Consider the following 23,678-nt stretch of genomic DNA (forward strand, 5'->3'; position numbering starts at 1 on the left):
CATGACTGAAAATCACGTGCTTGAAGAAAGGCACGCATAACAATTTCCACCATAATTAATTCGAGCCATCGAAGACTAGCGGTACGTTTATAGATATACCACTTCTGTCCATAGAGTCATATCGCTACAAACACAGACTTATAAGGTCTTAAACGTGTTTGCCTGCTCTGATACCAATTGAAAAAGCGGGGTACAACACCACACCCAATATTTCGCTTACCAATCTGTATGGACAACTCCAATATAATTCCAAGAGAATCAACTAGACAGTCAGACTCAATCAATGAAAATATATTCAAGAGTTGTATTTCTGTTTCACAATGTAATCATCAAACCAAACAGATAGAAATCCGTGAGCCTAATTATTATGTGAAACAACTTGAACGGTACCAAAAGTGTCAATCAATTTATATCAACAACCAAAGATTGGATTATCTAATTGATTGAACTACGCACAACCTGTGATATTTTAATTATATAAACAAATATAATGCGAAAAAGAAATAACACAGACACCAAAAATTTTGTTAACGAGGAAACCGCAAATGCAGAAAAACCCCTGGACCTAGTCCAGATTTGAACACCACACAGTATTAAGCCGCCACAGACACTAGCCTACTCCAAGTTAACTTCGGACTGGAATGTAGTTGAGCCCTAACCAATCTCACACTGATCAAGGTAAAATTGCGCTCCTTACATCTCTGAATCCCAGCAGGACTCTACACACTTGATTCCCTTAGCTGATCTCACCCACACCTAAGAGTTGCTATGACCCAAAGTCGAAGACTTGATAAACAAATCTGTTTTACACAGAAAAGTCTATTGTATATATAAATCTGTTTCCCACAGATAAACCTATGAGTTTGTTCCGTCTTTTGATAAATCAAGGTGAACAGGAACCAATTGATACACCGGAATTATATTCCCGAAGAACAGCCTAGTAATATCAATCACCTCACAATAATCTTAATCGTATGGTAGCGAAAGAAGATATTGTGGAATCACAAACGATGAGACGAAGATGTTTGTGACTAATTTTTATCTTTCCTATTGGAGATTAAATCTCAAGCCAATCTTAGAGAAGATAGTACTCAATCACGACACAAAACAACAAGATCAGGTCACGCAACTACATAGAAAATAGTTGGATCTGGATTCACAATCCCAATGAAGTCTTCAAGTCGCTAACCTACAGGGTTTCGTGAAAAACCTAAGGTTAAAGGAGAATCGACTCTAGTCGCAACTAGTATCACACAGGAGGTGTGGGGATTAGGTTTACCAGTTGCTAGAGTTCTCCTTTATATAGTCTTCAAATCAGGGTTTGCAATCAATGTTACCTTGGTAACAAAGCATTCAATATTCACCGTTAGATGAAAACCTGATTAGAATCAATCTAATATCTTTAAACCGTTAGATCGAACTTAGCTTGTTACACACAAATCAAAAGTGACTTCATTAAGATTTGAGCAACCCTACCTAAACGTGTGCACCTTTGTTGGTTCAACAATAGTTAACCGAAGTTAGCCATGTGAACACTTTCATATCAACCATATTCATCTTAACCATAACTAGTTCAAATGACTCATATGAAACTAGTTCCAGAACTGTTCAATTGTTTATATTCTCATAGAAGTATATAAGACACAATTAGAACAAAATCGATTTTGATTCACTCGAATCAAGTCATGAACATTATATCCACTGTTTGCAAAAGATTGCATTCCTTATTATATAAATGTATTGTTTCATGAACAAACCGATTTTAGAACATTATCCACTAGATATGCAAACGTGTACGCATACCTTAGTGGCCGAACTAAGTTTGGGTTTCGCCAGTACGCGAACTGGTACGCATACCTTCCAAACTTGGTAGAAATTCCCGGACCTGAACCTCACGCCAGTACGCGTGTATGAGTACAAGGTTCCCGGACTTCACTAAACCAACTAGTACGCATACGGGTGTTGATGGTGGTTTTTAGTTCAGGGTCAAAATTGTAAAACCCTGTATTTAATGCGGTGTCATCCTGTAAAGGAATAAAGGGCATTTAAAAGTAATGAGTGTCCATGCCTATTTTACTTACATATGTATTAAGCAATTCAACATATTTATGAAGTTTATTCAGAATGGTGCGTGAAGCAACAACACCTGATATTCTGTAAACTTTAATCTATTGCATTATTCACCAATGCATGACCTACTTAGTGTTTTCCTATGCTATGTTCTCAGCTGAACTCTTAATATTGGTATAACATGACGGTTAATATTCACTCGCAGCAGAGAAGCATAAATCTCCTGAAGTATCAGTATTGAGACCTGCATGAAAACACTCACATAGGCTTCACCACCCTCCGACAAAGAGATCAGCGTGTTCACGTACCTTTTAATTAAAAGTTAGCGTGATCGAACGCGTTTAAATTCCTTAAGGAAAACCTAGACTGTTCATATCAGTCTTAAAAAATGATCACGTCCACACGATTTGTCCACGCGATTCAACCAGCCTAGCCTAATCCTAACGGAACTAGGCGATTGTCATGATAAATACCGCGGGCCCACTAACATCCCGACCGTTCGAAATTCCTTTAGCTCGTACGCTACATCCTTGAACGCTCACCAAAACATGGGTGTTCGCACTGTCTAAAATAGCTCAAACGAGCAAAGACCGGCAAAAACAGTCTCAAAACCCATCGCATCCGTCCAACTTAGCCGGCCTAGTTGGACGACTTAGATCGCATCTGGAACAATTAAAGAGGTGCCAAGGTGTTCACCGGCGGCCCAATTTTCTTCCCAGTCGATCGACTTGCTCATGGAAAGTCAATGACGCATCAAACCATTCGATCGAACAAGGGTAGACACGGCTGATTTGAAACCCTAACTTGTGCTTGCGGCATTATGTAACTATCACAAATCGATCATGACTGCTTATCTTCACCAGCCAAATCGAATGGCTTAGATCTAATTTTAGATAGCCCAAGAGATGCCAACGTGCACACCAGCGTCCTGTCTTTGCGCATTGCCGATCGGCCTGCTTGAACTAACGCCCAACGCTTCAAATCGCTTAGCCAAAATAGGGTTGGCCGCACGGCTTCCAAACCCTAATTAAAATCAACGACAGTAGGCGACTGCCGCAAATAATCTCGTTCATCCAACTTCGCTAGCCTAGTTGGATGGTGTAGATTTGTCTTCAAGAGGCCAATAGTTTAGCGATGTGATCACCGGCCACCCCTCCTCCACATAGAGCGATCAACCAAATGGTAGGTCACCCATACGGCTCTCAAACGATCGCCCAAAGATGGCCGGTCATGCTTCTTTTTAAGACGTCCAACTCTCGACCAATTTAAACGATCTCTAAAACAATGATGCTTTCTACACATCGATTATTTTCAGCTGCTTGTTTAAAAGCGATGCTTTATATACATCGATTATAAGCGATTTTTTATAAATATTTATTTCACAAATAATTTTATTATTTGATCTAAAAGCACTATGTGCTGCTTTTAGCGGCGAGTCTCATGACTTGACCCATTTACTCGAGACATCAAACATGTCACAAACCGGGGATGCTCACTGGGGTATTAGTATGGAAGTTTACAGCGTGTGGCGTGCAACACGCCCATTACGAGAAAGTTTCAGGAAGGACGGACGGTTAACAGTAATGAGAGTAGTGGGTGAAAGTGTGACTAGTCTTCCCTCATAACAGAAACACGATGATCACCACCTTCCGCACAACTCCACTTCTCCACTACTTAACTTCCTCCACTTCCTATGAGATCAGGGTGCGCTCAATTACTTATATAAATAGGTGTTTCAGCCTATTTCAAAGATACAAGTGTTATCAACACAAGCAGCCAGAAACCATTTTTCTGATATAAGTCATAAAACAGCCAGACCTTCATAATTCAACATTCTGATCTCAAGCACCTTCTTTGCTTCCCTCCCTAAGATCAACCCTTCTCCTTCACCTTGTGACTGAATTGAATCTGGAATGGCCATTTCTTGGTTTAGGCCAGAGTCTTACAGATTGATCTCTCGAATCTAAAAGTACTCCCATGCAGTGCATTTGTTTAGGGTTTGAATTCGTTTCTCATCAACACATCCAAATTTACCAAAAACAGCAGAATCAGTTTTTACCCCAAAACAATTGGCGACCACAGTGGGAGATTAATCTCTCGGTTGCAAGATAAATTTTCAATTTCATTTCAATTCAAGGTGGTGGATCTTAGGTTTAAACACATTTGTTAACCCGATTTCATTTCAATCACCAATTTCAACTTTTACTCTGTAATGCATCCCCGTCAGCCAAACTCTCCGGAAGCCCTAAATAATCGAAGCGCAATCACCATGGAAGGCATGACTAGGATATTGGAAGATATCCTCGCAAATCAGGCTGTTATCGCCAAACGACAAAACAAGACGCTTTGTCTTTCAAGGAGTATGGTAAACCGGTTGTGGGAGGAGTCGACAAACATTCGCCTGGAGAACACCATCAATGATAAAGATGACATCGGATCTTTATCTGAGTCCGTACTTCCGCCAACAGTGATGCAGACAGAATACGTAACCACATCGGACATGAGCCGAAAGGAAACAATCAACAAAATCCAGACGACAACAAAGATCCGAAACAGTTTCACAGGGAAAGGGACTCGCCAGGAGTGTCGCAATACCTGCAGAATAAAAACAGGGAACCGACTTATGAAGCTCTGTTGGAGAGTATATATCTTAAGACCCTTGCATAAGTTCAGAGAGTTGCTCAACAATCCACAGTCATGACTGCTCCGACTGTACCGAACAGAGAAACGCTTAAAGAAGGAGAAAATTTCCAATGCCTCCAAGAAGACAAGAGATTCACTAATGAACGGTACCCAGTTCAACCACGTCGCAACGCTGTTACCATCGAGGCACGACCCTCGAGAGAAGTTGCGCTCCAACAAAACCGCCAAGTTAAGCGATCTGCATCGACACACGCTCATGTCTCAACCACACTATTGAAACGAGCCTCATATCAAAACTCGCAAGAGTTCTCACGACAACAGTCGCTGACGCAAGAGAAACCAGACTGGTACCCGTGTTTCCCGCTTCCAATGAGAAAAATTCTGGAATTATTAGAAGTCTGGGTGTGAGACGGGGTAGTTCAATTACCTCATGTATGGCATCTACCAACTGATCAGGAGATGACCGATCCGAGATATTGCCATTGCCACAGGTTCATCCATCGCCCTACCAGTGAATGCAACGGCCTGAAACGCATTGTCCAGGAGAAAATTAATTCAGGGAAGTTGCGTCCATGAACTAGGAATCTTCCCTTTCTCCACAAGTCAACATGTGTAGTTTCACGGAAGAGATCGAAACAGCTGGGGACTTTTCATTATCAGAGGCGTGTTACAACAATTTTCGTTCGTTACAACCTCGTCAACAAGTAAGTCTCGTTAAAACGATTATTTGTGCGAGAGATTTTTTGGAAATTTGATGGGGACTCGAGGCACGCGTTCCGTTTTGAGAACGAAGTTAATGTTGTTCTCAATCCCCGTTTTATATTTTCCTCTACATGTTTCCCTTTTCGTGCAATGTTTGCCATTTTCATGCAACATGCACAATTTCTCTAGGTTAAATTACTTGCACTCAAAAATTAGAATTTTAGTCTGAGTAGTCGACCCAAGCATAATTCCTTTCAGAAAACTGCTCATGAATTATCTAAAAAAAACAAATTCAAATATTTTCATAAAAAGCAATCACTTGTTAATTCAAAACCAAAAATCAAACCATGAAAGGAATTCCTCACGTCACTCAAAAGACACCTAAAAATAAAGGAGAAAGCATAAATTATTCAAGGGAAATCGTCCAGCAACAACTCGTCCTTCTTGGCAAAGGCGTCTTACATGTTCTGGAGAGCAGTCTGCTTCAGCTTCAACTCCTGCGACAATTTCTCGATTTCTGCCTCTTGTTGAGTAATGAAGTCCATGGAGGGAACATCATCCATTTCGCCTTGCAGCTCTTGGACTTTAGAAAATCCTTCACAGAACCAGGAGACGTTAAACTCAAACTTCACAAACACGTCTCGATGGAATTCCCAGCTTTGAACTACCTCCTCAGAACTGTGCGTCCAGTCACGCTGCACATATCATAAATGAAAGATAGGGATTCTTCAACACGCTTAACCAATGAAAAGCGACTCTTAATCTTCTTGAAAGTGGCAATGTGACCGTGTTTCTTCCATATTTTGGTGTACAACTCCGCATACTTAGTCGGAACGCTAAATCCTCCAACCAACACATGATCTGTGTAAGGGGCGTCAAATGGGGGTCAAAAATGGCTCCAGCAACGGAATTCACAACTAATGTCGTAGAATTTCCGAGAGCTTCTTTGGGGACGACCACATCTACAGCCATGGACGCAGCGTCTCTGTTCTCATCAGAAGGGGCAGAAATGTTCTTTGCATCATCATCCACCTCTACCTCGAGATTATTCTATGTTATGGCTTCACCATGCAATGTCACTGGTTAATGTTTACTTAACATAAAAAAAATCATCTTCAGAGAATATGCAGAAGACTTACCAGTTCATCTTCCAGCTCACTAGGAGAGTTAGATTCTCTACCACGCTTTGAAGAGCTTCCTTCATTATCGTCAAAGCCCGAATCTTCTTTGTCCTCAGTTTCCTCTTCAAGAGACTCAGTATCACCAGATTTCTCTTCTAAAGGTGTTGTGTAGTAGCGCGAGAGTCTAGTGAAAGCATTCACGTTCGTGAAACCTTGTTTTTTAAAAAGAAGGAAGATGTCAGTGAATCTGACTCAAAATAAATAAAATCGACTGGTTAAGAGGAATCGTGTGTACCTGCATATTGGAAGAGTTGAAAATTACCGGAGCAGTTGAAGTCGTTCGAACGCCGCCTGCACGCGTCTTGTACCTCGTCTCTTTCTCCTGAGGACTGGCTCTAGTCCGTTTGCCTGAAGGAAGCGACTTCAACAACTTATGTTGTTTCAAAATCTCAGAAGAAGGCTTGTCGTGCAGAACTATCACAACTTCTTCCGTGAATTTTTGAAAAGATAAGATCTCTTCTCTCCAGAATTCCTTGTACTTATCAGTCGCTACTGGTTTTGTTCTTGGGAGCCAGAATGGAAGGCTTATCTTTGTGGTGAAGAGGCTAGCGTTAAAAACAGATGGCAAAAGCTCCGCTGAAGGTTTTAGCGGGCGATCGAACGGGATTCCCTGATCAAATCCCATATGACGAGTGACTCTGTCAATATTATACGGAACTACAATAAAAGATCCATTAAAGAAAGACGGGATATATCCCAACATGCAGCTTCACATAAATATAATCTCTTCAAATCTCATATCCTTTCCATCAGTACGCAACATTGTATCAGGAGCGGCGACAAAGTTTTTTGGCTGAACTATAGAGGAATGAACCGGTGCCCACAAACGAAAATCTATGGCATGCACGCTGTCGAAAAAATCAATGAGTTTCAACCCGGGCTTTGGACGCCTTTTCTGCCAACTGAGAATTCTGGAACCTCCATACAGACTGGAGAATGAAATTGCAGGGACAAGAGCATAACCTTTAAAGTGCTCCCATAAGCATGCTTGAAGGAAAGCAATGTGAATATGCGACTCCACCTTCATATACCCATTGGAAACATACATGTCTGCTGCCCGGGAATCCAGATGAGAGTACAAAGACCCAAGGAACAAGCTGCCTAAGGGGAGGACTATGTCTTGAGCCAGCTTAATAGCAAACATCACGATTTTCCGTCTTATAATATTCTTACCAGAACCATCGTCAAAAACGTCTCTGGACATCCACAAAGATAAAAAGGCAGCAACACTGAGTACATCATCCAACACTTGGCCTACTTTCGGTTTCGTGGGAAACCATTCAGACACCCACCAAGTATAAAAGCATTTTTCATCATTCTTCTTCAAATCGTATCACTCCGACTTATTCACTAGAGTGGCGAATATCGCTTCTTCTTCAGCAGACAACTCAACATCAAGATTCCCCGCAATCAGAAGACTCGACAGAACTGCTACACTCTCAAAAGTGATGGTCATTTCTCCCAATCTACATATAACAGTGTGCGTGGAAGGACACCATCGAGAAGTAAAAGTGACAAAACCCGTCGTATCTTTCCTAATGTGAAGTGTTGCGGATGCCATGACAGCTTCAACAACTTGTGCTTTAGTCAGGTTATTTCTAATACGCTCACTACCCAACATATGCCCCATCCATCCTTCGTAAGAGTGCAGTGGATTATGGAAAATTTTGAAATCAATAGGAGAAGCTTGATACTCTTTATTTTGAAGACAGAACCTCATCACACGCACTGGAGAAACTGATGGAGCATCCTCTTCATTCTCTGAACCTGTGAGGAGGGTTATCTTGTGACCAGGTTAAGTTCTAATATTCGGTTAAGGCATGACAAAGAGCTCGTAATCAATATTTCGCATGTCTTTGGAGTTGTTAACACCTCCCAACTTAGCGGCAGAAGTATTTCTAGGTGACATCTTAACGAGAATTCCTTACGTTCACTTTCAAGTAACTACAATGAAGCAAAACGGAAAAGAGTCAATACTTCATGCTAAACAAGAATCATACACATAACTTCTTATTGAATTCGATATAATCAATACTAGTCGAAGCTCAAAATAGGGAATTATGTGGACAACAAAGTAGCAAGAACAATGGAAGAGGCCGTGCGCAAACCTTGCTTCAGCCGCGGAATACGCGCCCATGACCGAGTTGCACCCACGTTCGGACGAATGGGGACTTGCGCCCTTGGTACAAAATTTCACCGTGGGTATTATATCCACGGTAGAAACCTAAGGCTAGGTTTCTTTTTTCAAAAAAAAAAAAAAGACGAGCAACGAACAACGACACTTACCACAAACGCTTATGCTGATCCTGCTTTGATCCTGTTGGTGTGAGCACATCCACTGGAGATGACTATTCTCGCTTTAACGCTATCAACAAAAGGGGATTCATTCAGGGTTGGACAAGAATTCCAAAACTATGGAGGCAACACATGCAACTGGAGTCCATACAAAAAGGAGAAAAGAAGGGAGCGGAAATACCTACCTCGCTGCTAATGATGGACGACCTGCGTTGGAGCTGAAAAAGCGGGGGTCTAATAACCTCACCCAATATTTCGATTAGCAATTTGTATGGAATAACTCCAATATACTTTTTAGAGAATCAACTAGACAGTCAGACTCAATCTAGATAAAAGTATATCAAAGAGTTAATATCTCGATCTCTCGATTTGATCCATACTCAAGCAAATGGAAATCTGTGAGTCTTTATCAAATACTAGAGAAGAAACCTAAGGTTAAAGGAGAATCGACTCTAGCAAAACCAACTAGTATCACACAGGAGGTGTGGGGATTAGTTTTTCCAGTTTCTAGATGTCTCCTTTATATAGTTTTTAAATCAGGGTTTGCAATCCAAGTTACCTTGGTAATAAAGCATTCAATATTCACCGTTAGATGAAAAACCTGATTTAACCAAGCTAACATCTTTCAACCGTTAGATCGAAACTTAACTTGTCACACACAAATGAAATGTATTTCATTTAGGTTTGAGTAACCGTACCTAAACGTGTACACTTAGTTAGTTCACAAATAGTTAACTAATGGTTAGCCATATGAGCACTTTCATATTAGCCGTATTCATCTTTCTCATAACTAGTTCAAATGACTCATAAGAACTAGTTGAAGAGTTGTTCAATTGCTTAGGTCTTTATGAATAGACACAATTGAAAAAAAATCGGTTTGATTCACTTGAATCAATTCATGAACAATATAGCCATGGTTTTCAAAGATTGCATTCCATACAATGTATTGTTTTAAGTTCATGAACTTCCAATTTGAGAAATATAACCAGCTTGGGTACGCGTACGGGTACATGTACCATATCTAACGGATTTGAGTTTACAAACTCAACAGAAATTGTTGGTTCGAAAACTTCCATGGGTATGCGTACGGGTATGCATACCTAAGGTGACTGGTTTAACAGTTTGCAAACTTACAAACTCAGCAGAAATTTTCGGTACGAAAACTTCCGCGGGTACGCGTACCGGTACGCGTACTCAACCTATATCCTTCACCAATACCGTATGCACACATATGCACACACTTGGTTTCCGACACATGGATTTATGCACTAATGTGCGGACACACTATATATGCTTACGTAATCTCAACTCTACATTTCAATCATTGAAACATTCTTCTCTAATGTTATAACAGTCGTTATCACAACTATTGTCATCAAAGCTATTTCAAGATTGAAACATCATCATGACTTTGGTCACGGGTAAAGATGAAAAGTGGTTAAAGCAAAAGCTTACCAACACATATTTCAAGAAAAAGATAGGCGAGTAAACTCGGCTTGAAATAGAAAATGTGTATGTATGAAAATTATCATACTTATACGAGTTTTCTCAAGAGTAGGAGATAGAGTAGATAGACTTTTGAGTGATAGATACGTTCAAGTCTCCACATACCTTTTAGCCGGATGAAGTTCCACTAGTTCCTTGAGTAGTTCTTCGTCTTCGTAAGATGATCGCCATGGAGTTTGGAGCTCAACTACTCTAAACTGTCCTAAACCGAGACTTAGCTATAAGTAGTCTAGAAATCAAGACATATAGTTTTGACAACTAAACTTAACAAACATGCTTGAGATAGCAATGCATGCGAGTTCGACCGAGCAATGCTCTAACAGGAGATGTTGGCATTAACGACGATGGAACACCTCATGATGAAAACCGAGTGAAGCAAAGAGAACAAATCAAATAAAAAAAATAGGGTCGACGCCCTTTTATATATGAAGGTTTGGTGGAATTCCAATAGAAGAAGGAAACTTTCTTTTCCTTGTACACGGGAAAGGGAAGTTGGGCCCGCCACACCGATCAACACCTCATGGTCGCGCCAAGCGCTGCCCCTCACGCCGACGGTCTGCTCCTTCCGGTAAGCTCGTCCATTTTTTTCATCTCTGTTCTATCTTGTATGTCACCATTTATTGCTTACCCCGCTACAATGTCACTGTTACGTGCTAAGCAGGGGACTTAATGTTGATGGTGGTTTTTAGTTCAGGGTCAAAATTTTAAAACCATATATTTATTCACTAATGCATGACCTACTTAGTATTTTCCTATGCTATGTTCTCAGATGAACTCTCAATATTGGTATGACATGACAGTTAATGTTCACTCGCAGCAGAGTAGCATAAATCTCCTGAAGTATCGATATTGAGACCTGCATGAAAACACTCACATAGGCTACACCACCCTCTGACAAAGAGATCAGCGTGTTCACACACCTTTTAATTAAAAGTTAGCACGATCGAACGCGTTTAAATTCCTTAAGGAAAACCTATATTGTTCATATCAGTCTTAAAAAATGATCACGGCCACACGATTTGGCCACGCGATTCAACCAGCCTAGCCTACTCCTAATGGAACTAGGCGATTGTCATGATAAATACCGACGGGACCACTAACAACCCGACCGGTCGAAATTCCTTTAGCTCGTCCGCTAAATCCTTGAACGCTCACCAAAAAATGGGTGATCGCGCTGTCTAAAATAGCTCAAACGATCTAAGACCGGCAAAAACGGTCTCGAAACCCATCGCATCCGTCCAACTTAGCCGGCCTAGTTGGACGACTTAGATCGCATCTGGAATGATCAAAGAGGTGCCAAGGTGTTCACCGGCGGCCCAATTTTCTTCCCAATCGATCGACTTGCTCATGGCAATTCAATGACGCATCAAACCATTCGATCGAACAAGGGTAGACGCGGCTGCTTTGAAACCCTAACTTGTGCTTGCGGCAGTATGTAACTATCGCAAATCGATCATGACCGCTCATCGTCGCCAGCCAAATTGAATGGCTTAAATCTAATTTTAGATAGACCAAGAGATGTCAACGTGCACACCAGTGGCCTGTCTTTGCGCATGGTCGATCGGCCTGCTTGAATTAACGCCCAGCGCTTCAAATCGCTTAGCGAAAATAGATTTGGACGCACGGCTTCCAAACCCTAATTAGAATCAACAGCAGTAGGCGACTGCCGCAAATCATCTCGTTCATCCAACTTCGCTAGCCTAGTTGGATGGTGTAGATTTGTCTTCAGGAGGCCAACAGTTTAGCGCCGTGATCACCGGCCACCCCTCCTCCACATAGAGCGATCGACCAAATGGTAGGTCACCCATACGGCTCTCAAACGATCGCCTAAAGATGGCCGGTCATGCTTCATTTTAAGACGTCCAATTCGCGACCAATTTAAACGAGCTCTAAAAAAATGATGCTTTCTACACATCGATTATTTTTAGCTGCTTGTTTAAAAGTGAGGCTTTATATACATCGATTATAAGCGATATTTCACGAATAATTTTATTATTTGACCTAAAAGCACTATGTGTTGCTTTTACAAACATGTCACAAACTGGGGGATGCTCACCGGGGTATTTGTCTGGCGGTTTACAGCGTGCGGCGTGCAACACGCCTATTACGAGAAAGTGTCAGGAAGGACGGACGGTTAATAGTTATGAGAGTAGTGGGTGAAAGTGTGACTAGTCTTCCCTATAACAGAATCACAATGATCACCACCTTCCGCACAACTCCACTTCTCCACTACTTAACTTCCTTCACTTCCTATGAGATCAGGGTGCGCTCAATGACTTATATAAATAGGTTTTTCAACCTATTTCAAAGATACAAGTGTTATCAACACAAGCATCCAGAAACCATTTTTCTGATACAAGTCATAAAACAACCACACCTTCATAATTCAACATTCTGATCTCAAACACCTTCTTCGCTTCCCTCCCTAAGTTCAACCCTTCTCCTTCACCTTGTGACCGAATTGAATATGGAATGACCATTTCTTGGTTTAGGCCATAGTCTTACATATTGATATATCGAATCTAAAAGTACTCCCATGCAGTGTATTTGTTTAGGGTTTGAATTCGTTTCTCATCAACACAGCCAGATTTACTAAAAACAGCAGAATCCGTTTTTACCCCAAAACAAGGGGTATGCATACCATGGTTCCCGGACTTGGATTACATATATGCAAGTACGCATACTATGCTTAATCCAATTGTTCTAAACTCTCATTTAAACCATTGAAACATTCTTGGAAGACGATAATAACTGTCTCACACAAACTATTAGCTTCAAAGCAAATTTTCAAGTGATCGAATGATCAATACGAAATATTCCGAGTCTACATCAAATGACTGTCTCACACAAATCATGTAAGATGTTACCAGGCGATTTTCACATGATCATCTTTTGACTTTTGTCAAGAATATAAGATGAACTTGGTTAAAGCGAAAGCTTACCAACACATATTTCGAGAAATATGTAAGCGAGTTAAACTCAGCTCGAAATATCAAATGTGTATAATTGAAGTCTATATAGCTATACGATTTTTGTCTCAAATAAGAGATAAAGTAGATAGACTTTTGAGTGATAGACGAGTTCAAGTCTCCATATACCTTTTGTTGATGAAGTTCCACAAGCTCCCCTTAGTAGTTCTTTGTCTTCAATCGATGAACGCTGTGATGTCTAATGCTTAACTATACATTCTATCCTAATCCGATACTTAGCTATAAGTAGACTAGAAATCAAGACTGATAGTTTTGGAAACTAAACTTGACAACAATCTTGAGATAAAAACACTTGCGAGTTCGACCGAGAAGTGCTCTAACATAGTCCACTCGCGGCTAGGTTTCGATCTCGGAGCCAGGTTCAGTATCGAAGTTGACGAAAAGGGGTGTGTTTAATTAAGGTTTCGGGGAATATTCCTATGAAATCTTACTTGTAGACGGGTGGATTCATTGTTCTTACGAAGTTTCCGACTTCTAATAGTCCACTCAAGGCCAGGTTTCGAGCTCGGAGCCAGGTTCAGTATCTAAGTTGACAAAAAGGTGTGTTTAAGGTTTCAGGGAATCTTCCTATGGTATCGACACTGAGCTTCATATTCATCGATTTCGATGATGTATCATGCTAAGTTTGAAGTCAGAGAACCCTTCCGGATCTTAATGGTTCATAGTTTGTATGTCATTATACCACATTTGAAGTTCGAATCGACATTGAGATTCATATTTATCGATTTCGATGATGTTTCATGCTAAGTTTGAAGTCAAAACCCTCCCGGAGCTTCGTGGTTCATAGTTTGTATTCCGTTATGAAAAAGTGGGGGTACAACAACCTCACCCAATATTTCGCTTAGCAATCTGTATGGACTAACTCCAATATACTTTTAAGAGAATCAACTAGACAGTTAAACTCAATCTTAATAAAAAGTATATTAAAGAGTTATATCTCAATTTCTCGATTCAATCCTCACTCAAACAAATAGAAATCTGCGAGCCTGATTGAATGCCAGAGAAATAACTTGAACGGTACCAATGACCAATGTTCAATGATCAATCAATTTCAATCAACAACCAAAGGTTGGATTTGCCAATTAATTAATTCAACGCACAACCTGTGATATTTCAACTAGGAAATAACACAGACACCGGAAGTTTTGTTAACGAGAAAACCGCAAATGCAGAAAATCCCCGGGACATAGTCCAGGTTGAACACATACTATATTAAGTCGCTACAGACACTAGCCTACTACAAACTAACTTCGGTCTGGACTGTAGTTGAACCCCAATCAATCTAACACCGATCCAAGGTACAATTACGCTCCTTACGTCTCTGATCCCAGCAGGATACTACGCACCTCATTCCCTTAGATGATCTCACCCACAACTAAGAGTTGCTACGACCCAAAGTCGAAGACTTTAATAAACAAATCTATATCACACAGAAAAGTCTACATGAATAGATAAATCTTTCTCACAGAGAAATACCTACAAGTTTTTGTTCCTTCTTTTGATAAATCAAGGTGAACATGAACCAATTGATATACTGGACTTATATTACCGATGAATATCCTAGAAATATCAATCACTTCACAATAATCTTAATCGACTAGTAAAACAAGATATTGTGGAATCACAAACGATGAGACGAAGGTGTTTGTGACTACTTTTATGTCTTGCCTATCGGAGAAATTAATCTCAAGTCAATCTTACGATTGTACTCAAATACGATAGAAACAACAAGATTAGATCACACAACTACAGAGAAAATAGTTGGGTCTGGCTTCTCAATCCCAATGAAGTCTTCAAGTAGTTAACCTACAGGGTATCGATAGAAACCTAAGGTTAAAGGAGAATAGATTCTATCTTATACAACTAGTATCATACAAGAGGTGTGGGGATTAGGTTTCCCAGTTGTTAGAGTTCTCCTTTATATAGTCTCCAAATCAGGGTTTGCAATCTAAGTTACCTTGGTAACAAAGCATTCAATATTCACCGTTAGATGAAAACCTGATTAGATTCAAGCTAATATCTTTCAACCGTTAGATCGAATTTAGCTTGTTATACACACATGAAATGTAACTTCATTTAGGTTTGAGTAACCGTACCTAAACGTGTACACTTAGTTGGTTCAACAGTAGTTAACTAATGGTTAGCCATATGAGCACTTTCATATCAACCCTATTCATCTTCACCATAACTAGTTCAAATGACTCAAAAGAACTAGTTAGAGAGTTGTTCAATTGCTTAGATCTCATAGAAGTATACAAGACAAAATTGAAGCAAAAACAGTTTTGATTCACTCGAATTGATTCATGAACATTATAGCCATGGTTTGCAAAGATTGCATTCCTTAATTTATAAATGTCTTAGTTCACGAATAAATTGTTTTTAGAAAATAACTCACTTAAGTACGCATACTTAAGTACTCGGACTGAGCTTGTTTTCAGTTCACAAACTCCAGCAGAAATTCACGGGATGTGAACTTCCGACAATACGCGTACAGGTACGCGGACTTAGCTCCGGTCATCCTAAACCAGTAAAGTACGCATACTTTGGTTCAAGGATTTTGGACTTACACAAGTATGAATTCACATACAATGTTTATATCCAAATATAGTTATATAATCAAAACTCTCATTTCAATCATTGAAACATTCTTAGATGATGTTTCGTCATCACAAACTATTCTTAGTTGTTATTCACAAATTATTTTTCATCAAGCGATTTTCAAGTTATTGAAATGATCAACATGACTTTCGTCACGAGTAAATATGAACTTGGACAAAGCGAAAGCTTACCAACACATATTTCGAGAAATAGATAAACGAGTTAAACTCGGCTCGAAATACCACATGTGTATAATCGAAGTCTATATAGCAATACGACTTTTGTCTCAAGATAGGAGATAGAATAGATTAACTTTTAAGTGATAGATAATTCAGGTCTACACATACCTTCGTGGTTCATAGTTTGTTTGTCGGTATATCGAATTAGAAGTTCGAATCGACACTGAGATTTGTGTTTATCGATTTCGATGATGTATCATGCTAAGTTTGAAGTCATAACCCTCCCGGAGCTTCGTGGTTCATAGTTTGTATGTCGTTATACCACATTTGAAGTTCGAATCGACACCGAGATTCATATTTATCGATTTCAATGATATATCATGTTAAGTTTGAAGTCAGACCCCTTCCGGAGATTTTTGGTTCATCGTTTGTATGCCGTTATACCACATTTGAAGTTTGAAATCAGAACCCATCCGGAGTTTCGTGGTCCATCTCTAGTAATCTTATAACATGGGTCTACCAGTATGAACTAAAGCTACTTCATGACATGTACGACTAGTCGAAATTACTTCATGACCTATGTGACTAGTCGAAATTCAAACCGGGATCACATAGAGAAAGCACAAAGAAAACATACTTGATTCATCCGTATGACACTCTTAAATCAAATCTCTACCGTCCAAAGATATCCCTAATCCGTATGACCATCCTTTATCACCGTTCAAAGATTGTTATATAAAATATCAAAAGAAATTTCTCATACTTTACTTCACTTTCCTCTCATATCTTCGTCTCTGACCCCTCAAAACTTCCGCCTCCCTCGGGAAAAAACCCTAATACACAAAAACGGATCCACCTTCATTTATTACTTTCTTTCTTCACTCACCACCCTAAATCCCTTCTCTATATACAAAAAGTTAGCAGTAGATCAGTTTCTTCCTTGTTTCATCTATCTTATTAAATCTGATCTTTTAAGGAAGTTAAGATGGAACTGTTTTTGAAATCTCATGATTACATAGTCAAAGTTCAATCTCTGGTAATAATCGCTTTATTGATGAGGTTTATTTATTGATTTTGATGTGTTTATGAGTAGATCTGGTCCGTTTTTCGACATTTTTTTTTGGTTAGGTTTGAGCAGATTGGAAATTTGTGAATTGATTAGATTTTTTTGGGACTTATGAATTGTTTGTGGTTAGTATTTCTTCATTCGTCAACTTATGCTAAGTTTTTTTTTCCGTATTCTGATAAAAACTATTTTCTACAACCCCCTTTCGGTACTTTTAATAAAGGTCGTCGTAGGGTTACGACAAAAAATTTCGAGCCAGGTTCAGTATCGACGTTGATGAAAAGGGTGTGTTTAAGGTTTTGGGGAATATTCCGATGGGATCTTACCTATAGACTGGTGGATTTATCGCTCTTACGAAGTTTCCGACTTATAGTAGTCCACTCGCGGCCAAGTTTCGAGCTCATAGCCAGGTTTAGTATCGAAGTTAACGAAAAAGGAGTGTTTAAGGTTTCGGGGAATATTCCGATGGAATATTACCTGTATATCGGTGGATTCATCGTTGTTACGAAGTTTTCAACATATAGTAGTCCACTCGCGACCAGATTTCGAGCTCGGATCCAGGTTCAGTATCGAAGTTGACGAAAAGGGGTGTGTTTAATTAAGGTTTCGGGGAATATTCCTATGGATTCTTACCTGCAGACGTGTGGATTCATCGTTCTTACGAACTTTTCGACTTATAATAGTCCACTCGCGGCCAAGTTTCGAGATCGGAGCCAGGTTCAGTATCAAAGTTGACGAAAAGGGGTGTGTTTAAGGTTTCAGGTAATATTCTGATGGAATCTTACCTGTAGATGGGTGGATTAAATCGTTCATATGAAGTTTCCGACTTATAATTGTCCACTCGCGGCCAGGTTTCGAGCTTGGATCCAGGTTCAATATCAAAGTTGACGAAAAGGGGTGTGTTTAATATTTTGGGGAATATTCTGATGGGATCTTACTTGCAGATGGGTGAATTCATCCTTCTTACGAAGTTTCCGACTTATAGTAGTCCACTCGCGACCAGGTTTCGAGCTCGGATCCAGGTTCAATATCGAAGTTGACGAAAAGAGAGTGTTTGAGGTTTCAGGGAATACTCCGATGGAATCATACCTATAGATGGGTGGATTCAACATTCTTACAAAGTTTCCGACTTATAGTAGTCCACTCGCGGCTAGGTTTCGAGCTCGAAGCCAGGTTCAGTATCGAAGTTGACAAAAAGGAGAGTATTTAAGGTTTCAGGGAATATTCCGATGGAATCTTACCTGTAGATGGGTGGATTCATCGTTCTTACAAAGTTTTCGACTTATAGTAGTCCACTTGCGACCAGTTTCGAGCTCGCAGCCAGGTTCGGTATCGAAGTTGACAGAAAGGGGTGTGTTTAATTAAGGTTTCGGGGAATATTATTATGAAATCTTACTTGTAGACGGGTGGATTCATCATTCTTACGAAGTTTCCGACTTTTAGTAGTCCACCCACGGCCATGTTTCGAGCTCGGAGCCAGGTTCAGTATCGAAGTTGATGAAAAGGGGTGTGCTTATTGACACTGAGATTCATATTTATCGATTTCGATGATGTATCATGCTAAGTTTGAAGTCAATAAACCCTTCAGGAGCTTCGTGGTTCATAGTTTGTATGTCGTTATACCAGATTTGAAGTTCGAATCAACACTGAGCTTCATATTTATCGATTCCAATGATGTATCCCTCCAGGTTTAAAGAAAGAACCCACCCAGAGCTTCATGGTTCATAGTTTGTTTGTCGTTATGGCGAATCTGAAGTTTGAATCTACAATGAGCTTGATATTTATCTATTTCGATGATGTATCATGTTAATTATGAAGTCAGAACCCTTACAGAGCTTCTTGGTTCATAGTTTATATGCCGTTATACCAAATTTGAAGTTCGAATCAACACTGAGCTTAATATTTATTTATTTCGATGATGTATCCTGCTAAGTTTGAAGAAAGAACCCACCAGAAGCTTCGTGTTTCATAATTTGTTTGTCGTTATACCGAATTTGAAGTTTGAATCGATAATGAGCTTCATATTTATCTATTTCGATGATGTATCATGTTAATTTTGAAGTCAGAACCCTTCCGGAGCCTCTTGGTTCATAGTTTATATGCCATTATACCAAATTTGAAGTTCGAATCGACACGGAGCTTCATTTCGATGATGTATCATGCTAAGTTTGAAGTCAAAACCCTCTCAGAGCTTATTGGTTCATAGTTTATATGCCATTATACCACATTTGAAGTTCGAATCGACACTGATCTTCATATTTATCGATTTTGATGATGTATCCTGTTAAGTTTGAAGTCAGAACCCTCCTGTAGCTTCGTGGTTCATAGTTTGTTTATTGATATACCGAATTTGAAGTTTGAATCGACACTGATATTCATATTTATCGATTTTGATGATGTATCATGCTAAGTTAGAAGTCAGAACCCTCCCGGAGCTTCTTGGTTCATAGTTTATATGCCGTTATACCGCATTTGAAGTACGAATCGACATTGAGCTTCATATTTATCCATTTTGATGAAGTATCATGCTAAGTTTGAAGTCAGAACCCTTCAGGAGATTCTTGGTTCATAGTTTGTTTGTCGTTATACCGAATTTGAAGATCGAATCGACAATGAGCTTCATATTTATCGATTTCGATGATGTATCATGTTAAGTTTGAAGTCATAACCCTCCCGGAGCTTCGTGGTTCATAGTTTGCATGTCGTTATACCACATTTGAAGTACGAATCGACATTGAGCTTCATATTTATCGATTTCGATGAAGTATCATGCTAAGTTTGAAGTCAGAACCCTTTAGGAGCTTCGTGGTTCATAGTTTATTTGTCGTGATACCGAATTTGAAGTTCGAATCGACACTGAGCTTTATGTTTATCGATTTCGATGATGTATCATGCTAAGTTTGAAGTCATAACCCTCCCGAATCTTCGTGATTCATAGTTTGTACGTCGTTATACCACATTTGAAGTTCGAATCGACACCGAGCTTCATATTTATCGATTTCGATGATATATCATGCTAAATTAGTAGTCAGAACCCTTCCGGAGCTTTTTGGTTCATCGTTTGTATGTCGTTGTACCACATTTGAAGTTTGAAGTCATAACCCATCCGGAGTTTCGTGGTCCATTTCTAGTAATCTTATAACATGGGTCTACCAGTGTGAACTAAAGCTACTTCATGACCTATATGACTAGTCTAAATTACTTCATGACCTATGTGACTAGTCGAAATTCAAACCGGAAGCACATAGAGAAAGCACAAAGAAAACACACTTGCCTTCATCCGTATGACACTCTTAAATCAAATCTATACCGTCCAAAGATATCCCTAATCTGTATGACCATCCTATATCACTGTTCAAAGATTGGTATATAAAAGATCAAAAGAAATTTCTCACACTTTACTTCACTTTCCTCTCATATCTTCGTCTCTGACCTCTCAAAACTTCCGCCTCCCTCGGGAAAAAACCTTAATACACAAAAACGGCTCCACCTTCATTCATTACTTTCGCTCTCCACTTACCACCCTAAACCCCTTCTCTATATACACAAATTTAGTTGTAGATCAATTTGTTCCTTGTTTCATCTAGCTTATTAAATCTGATTTTTTAAGGAAGTTAAGATGGAACTGTTTTTGAAATCTCAGGATTACAAAGTCAAAGTTCAATCTCTGGTAAAAATCGCTTTATTAATGAGGTTTATTTATTGATTTTGATGCGTTTATGAGTAGATCTGGTTCGTTTTTCGTCATTGTTTGTGGTTAGGTTTGAAGTAGATTGGAAATTTGTGAATTAATTAGATTTTTTTGGTATTTTTGAATTGTTTGTGGTTAGGTTTTCATCATTCGTCAACTTCTGCTAAGTTTTTTCCGTATTCTAATAAAAACTATTTTCTACAACCCCCTTTCACTACTTTTAATAAAGGTCATTGTAGGGTTATGACAAAAATTTTCGAGCCAGGTTCAGTATCGAAGTTGACGAAAATGGCGTGTTTAAGGTTATGGGGAATATTCCAATGAGATCTTACCTGTAGATGGGTGGATTCATCGTTCTTACGAAGTTTCCGACTTATAGTAGTCCACTCGCGGCCAAGTTTCGAGCTGGTATCCAGGTTCATTATCGAAGTTGACGAAAAAGGGAGTGTTTAAGGTTTCAGGGAATATTCCGATGGAATCTTACCTGTATATTGGTGGATTAACTGTTGTTACGAAGTTTTCGACTTATAGTAGTCCACTGGCGACCAGATTTCGATCTCGGATCTAGTTTTAGTACGAAGTTGACGAAAAGGGGTGTGTTTAATTAATGTTTCGGGGAATAATCCTATGGAATCTTACCTGTAAATGGATGGATTCGTCGTTCTTCCGAAGTTTCCGACTTAAAGTAGTCCACTCGCGGCCAGGTTTCGAGCTTGGATCCAGGTTCAGTATCGAAGTTGATGAAAAGTGTTAGAGCATTGCTCGGTCGAAGTCGCATGCATTGCTATCTCAATCATGTTTGTCAATGTTAGTGATCAAAACTATAAGTCTTGATTTCTAGTCTACTATAGCTAAGTCTCAGACTAGGATAGAAAATGTAGTTGAGCTCAAGAACTCCATGGAAATCATCATACAAGACGAAGAACTACTCATGGAACTGGTGGAACTTCATCGACTAAAAAGTATGTGGAGACTTGAACTTATCTATCACTCAAAAGTCTATCTACTCTATCTCCTATATTTGAGACAAAAGTCGTTTTGCTATATAGACTTTGATTATACACATCTGCTATTTCGAGCCGAGTTTATCTCGCCTATCTATTTCTCAAAATATGTGTTGGTAAGCTTTTGCTTTGGCCAAGTTCATCTTTACCTAGTGTAGATGCGGAAAAACGATTTGCTGGTTTTTAAGGAATTGAGGAGACGACAGTACGGAGGAGACTCCTCGAACCAAGAGAAATGTTAAACCTCACACAGATGCACCGCTGCAAAGGGGGTGCTTTAGATTCGAGAGATCAATATGTAGTACTCCGGCCTAAATCAAGACAATGACCGTTCCAGAGTAAATTCAGTCACACGAGAGGATGGGTTGATCTGTAGGAGGGAAGATGAGAAATGCGTGGGTGTGTGAATTCTAAATATGATAATCTCTGAATGATTGAAATTGCTCAATTGAGAGTAGTTGCACAATTGATGAGTTGATGATCTTGTGTTGTCGATGAGACGTGAGATTGATGATACCGCTGATGCTGATGATTCAATCATGATTCAGAGACTTATTTATATTGCTGGAATTTTAGACACCATGATTCCATGAAGTGTGACAGTTGATGGAATCAAGGAGTGGGGAATTGGATATCGTGTTTGAAACCAGTTGCTCAACGTGTGGAGACTTGGTCGATTTTCCACCCACTACCTCGTGAATTCCTTCAACTGATTGCACGACTTGCTCACATTCTATCGTGTGTTTGAACACACGTGCCGTAGACCGCCAGACCAAAACCCTAAGTGATATCCCCCCAAGTGACACGATTGACGTCTCGTGGTTTGATGGGACGATGAGTCCATGTAATTGTTGAGTTGAACATGATGTTCTGAAACTCATGAATTCAAGGAAAAATAGGATAAATAGTAATAAAATAATAAAGCAAAAGGCGTGTGGGACCGGCTAGTGGCCCGGTCCCACAAGTTTTTCATAATTTTGTTTTACTTATTATTATATGCTGATTTGTGCAAAAATACCATGAAATCAAGGAGTTTTTTCATGAAATTAGAGAAATAATAATAATAATAATAATAATAATAATAAAATAATAAAGAACCATGGGGTGTGGGGCCGGTTGGGACCAAGGCATGGCCGGTTGGCCAATGGTCAAGCCCACACTCCTTTTCTTAATTTTATATTATTTTTTATGAATTTATGGAAGTACCATGAAATCGAGGAGTTTCCTCGAGACGAAGGAGATTTGATAAAATGAGAGAATTTTCATCAAATCATGGAAAATAATAAAAATGCATTAAAAATATAAAACTGGTATGGGATTGACCACGACACGGTCGGTCGGTCGTGTGTCCGTGCTCCCAGCACCCTGGTCAATATTTTTAATTATTTATTATTTTCTTCTCTATTTTGCATAGGTTCATCGTTTCGTTGTATTTTTGAAATACTCGTTCGTGCGGTGACTGTTAGTGTATCGTCGTTGAATACACCTTCACCATTTGAATCGGAGCTTACTTAGAGGTAGCTCAGACGCCCGGTTGTTGATTATTTATTACTAATTGTGGGATTCAGTGGAGAATAATTCACAAAACTGAGTAATAAGATGTTTATTATTAATTCATAGGATCAGCTGAGGATTCAACTGCGAATTCAGAATAATAAAGTGAGCATTACCATTCCATGGGATCGTAGATTCGACCATAAAATCGGAGTAATTAAGATTTATCTATTACCATTTATGAGACCAGTTGTGGATT

This window comes from Papaver somniferum, chromosome 1, assembly GCF_003573695.1.
Source record: "Papaver somniferum cultivar HN1 chromosome 1, ASM357369v1, whole genome shotgun sequence".
In the NCBI taxonomy this organism is placed as follows: Eukaryota; Viridiplantae; Streptophyta; class Magnoliopsida; order Ranunculales; family Papaveraceae; genus Papaver; species Papaver somniferum.